This window comes from Pteropus alecto, unplaced genomic scaffold, assembly GCF_000325575.1.
Source record: "Pteropus alecto unplaced genomic scaffold, ASM32557v1 scaffold66, whole genome shotgun sequence".
Taxonomy (NCBI): Eukaryota; Metazoa; Chordata; class Mammalia; order Chiroptera; family Pteropodidae; genus Pteropus; species Pteropus alecto.
In genome coordinates this window covers 2,678,534-2,682,554 of record NW_006438869.1, presented here as the reverse complement: position 1 = coordinate 2,682,554, position 4,021 = coordinate 2,678,534, and positions in this window count along the sequence as shown.

Here is a 4,021-nt window from a genome sequence, read left to right as displayed (position 1 = left end):
ATAAAAGTTATATTTTACTTATCTATACTTATAATTTAAACTGGATGAAAAGTATTGTAAAGTGGCTTATCAGAAACTGTTTTTATGTAGATGCACTTAACACACCTGAAAGTGTTTTGTTCTATAGTGTAGTGAATAAAATGGGCACGAATTAGGGTTTTCAGGTGCTGATGATATTGTTAATCTGTATGCTGGTTATATGGGTGTGTTCAGTTTGCAAAATACTGGCCAGGTGTATGTACACTTCGTGTTCTAGTCTATATGCATGTCGTATTTGAATAAAAATAAATTTATTTAAAAGGGAATTTTTTTTTTCTGAGAAATTTTGTGGCTATCCCCACTTCCTCACAAACATTTGAGTGGTCATCACATCCTTTCATTTATCCATCCATTTATTCAACATATATTTATTTTGTACCTACAGTGTCTTCTAGGCATTTGTCAAAAGCCAGGAACAAGAGAAGTACTCACAGCTTGCCTGGAAAACTATCATATGAATATAATTTTTCAAAAACCATATAAACAAAAGTAAGGTAAGTTTCAGCTGTCAAAAAAAAATGTATGAAGGCATTCGACATAGGTATTCATGAAAGGCCCTTCTGGCAGGTGGACTTAGTTGCAAATTTTAGCTCCTGAGAAGGAGCCAGCTATGTGAAAGGCCAGGAGGAAAGGATTTTTGAATTGAATAAAAAAGTCCTGAAATGAGAAACATCTTGGCAGGTATTTGGCATAGAAAAAAAAAGTCAGCATTATAAAATATGTTATATTTGTATGAAGTGAAGTTTACAGGAATATATTGACCAGGGTCCCCTGGGCCATGGATGCTCTAAATAAAAGAGTAGAAAGATATCAAAGGTTAGGAATATGGGATTATCTTCCTCGAAACATAGTAATTATTCAAAACCATGAGTTATCTTTTCTCTCATGTTCTTGAAGTTTCCAAATTTGGTTAACATTTTTCAGTAATGCCCTCTTTAGCAATTATATAACTAACCTGTGGGAATAACTACTCTCCTAATTGGTAAGTGTCATATATAAAAACTCATAATGAAATAACTGTTATAGAACTTCTGAACTAGAGAAGGTCTCAAAAAAAATTGCTCAGGAAATGGGAAAGACCTGGGGTGAGGGCTTTTTTACTCCAAACTTTCCCTTTAGTACAAAGCAGCAAAAAATGTATTTGATCAAATTTAGGATAATTAGCTAAATGCAAATTATGGTGTTGAATTTCTGTAACACTAAAAGAAGAAAAAAGAAAAGGAAAAAAAAGTAAATTAATTTCTTTGCTAGATGTTAAAGACAATATTTTGGTTTAATTAGGGTGAGGGTATTTGCAAGTAAACCACTTCAGTATGTTTAATCTTTGCTTCGGTGATATGGAAATCATTCTAAGGCAGCGGTCCCCAACCGTTTTGGCATCAGGGACCAGTGCTCCTATGAGAATCTAATGCCTGATGATCTGAAGCGGAGCTGAGGCAGTGATGCCAGAGTTGGGGAGCGGCTGCAAATACAGATGCAGCTTTGCTCGCTAGCCCACCGCTCACCTCCTGCTGTGTGGCCCAGTTCCTAACAGATCGTGGACAGTACCTGGTCTGTGGTCTGGGGGTTGGGGACCCCTGCTGATAAGGGAGTCCAACACACTGGGGCCACAGAGCTGTCAGTGTCTCTAAATGTCTAATATAACACTCCAGCTAACAGATGAACGCTAAGTATATTATTGGTCTTAAATAATGTAAATATGTAGTGAATTATGATAAAGTTTATTATAATTTATAAAAGTGTATGTAAAACATACATATAAAACATAGTGCGTATATGTGTATATGTACATGCATGTATATATCTCTTTAATTCCTTAAAAAAATAAGTATATGTCCTCATGTTCTCTAGTGAAAAATGCTCAATAATCTCAGGCTATCTGCCAGACTGGGTATCAGTAGTCATGCATTTCCAAAATGTCTTAAAAAGCTGAAAATATATATAGCAAAACTTCAAAGACTCCCGTCAGCTAGCTTTCTTTATTTCCTGGCTTTCTGTAACCTGTCTTCAGCACATCTCTATGGTCAAACTTGTACCTTATATATAAACATTTATATTACACGTACATTTTTCCAATCTGTATTGCTACGCTGCTCCACAAATGCCATTAAATGTATTTATAAAGCATTTACCATGTGTTGCCTTTTACTCCACTAGGTATTGCTCTTCCTATAATAGGCACATATGTGCTCCTTCAATATGAGATGCTGGCATAGCCTGTCACAGGTTTTCAGGAGAAGAACACAACAGTCAGGCCAGACTTGTTACACATCAGCACATATACATAACCTTGACAGGGATCTATTTTATCCAAAACAGCTGCTCTCCAACTATTCTAAAACATAATACACTTTCCCCTAAACAGTTACTATGAAAAAATTAAATCTGGAAGAGCAAATGCTGCCATCACAGGTGTTACTGAGTTTGCTTTATTGCTGACTCTGAGGAACCATGTGACCTAGTAATGGTAATAATGAAATATGGACGGGTATTTGTTGGTGCAAAACATAAGGATGACTTTCACTAAGACAAGGATGGAAGACCTATTAATTATCCTCCAATCTTTTCCCCACTGAGATGGTAAATGGTATATAGAAGCGGGGAGAAAAACAGAATTATTAATTAAAAAACACGATTAAACTCAAAATAAATATGCATACCTAAATATACGCAGAAACAATGTTAGATATAAATAACCACATTGATGACTGTTTTAAAAAGTTGTTTTTCATGCTTTCGCTAGTGTATTATATAAAGACTATCTATATTGAAAACTCTAAGAAATTAATTAGAGTACCTGGATTTTAGTATGGGTATTGATTTTTAAATAGATAAGCAAAAACAATAGCTAGATTATGTAACAGAAATTATCAATGAAGAAATATAATGAAAAACAAATTCGAATCACAGAAGCTATAAAACTTTAAATTATATAGAAATAAATTGTATAAACTATACAAGGCAGACCAAAGTAATATATAAATTTAATGTATTCCAAACAAAATTTTAATAGTCTTCTTCTGGTGGGTTAATTGCAAACTGAATTTGAATTTCACAGGAAAGAATAAATATGAAAGAATATCTAAAATATTTTTAAAGATGCTTAATTATACTGTATCCCTTCTGATTGTGCTATAAAACTATAATAGTTAAAAGTGACAAGTTTTCTCATAAGAAATATTGAATAAATATAAGGGAAAATATAAAGATGTATACACAGGTTTTTATTTTATAAAAAGTATTTTCAAATCAGTCAGAAAATATATTTAGATTCTAAGTTAGAAATTTAAAAAAAAATTCCTTATCTCTACTTCAAATCATTTATAAAACTATATTCAAAATAATTTAGAGTTTTTAAAACAGGAAGATCTAAAAAAATACTTGTAGCAAATACACACAAAAGTACTTTAATTCCATTAGAAATGGCTTTTCTGCCACAAAAAAAGAATTTATAATACTAAAAAGTGGCTAAATAAATTTTATAAAATCCATATATAACAAATCAAAATCTATTTAAAATATTTTAATTTTTAATACTTAATTAAAACATATGTGCAATTCATTTGAATATTCAAAAGGATGTCTCAAAGCAGAAACCAGGAGGAGTTAGACAGGAAGATAGAGACTTCATTAAATATTAGTGCAGTGGGGGTGGTGAGGAACGGGAGTTTTTCTTGAACAAGGACCAGAGTAAAAATGTCCTGGAGAACTAGTTTTCTGATCCAGAGGGTGGGGGATCATACAGTGTGTCATTTTGCAACGTTCCCATGAAGTTGTGACCAGTCAACTTAAAGGAACTCACTCCTTTAAGGAAATATTTTGCCTCAAGTAATACTTCTGGAAGACACGGAGAATCTCAATACAATCAGTTTAAACTTATCTCCTGTGTGTGTCTTTAGTCTGTCATCCTCTATAATTGTTGGCTGTATTCTCAGATTGATTTGGTAGATGTCACTGTTAACAGCTGGAGTGGTTACATGTT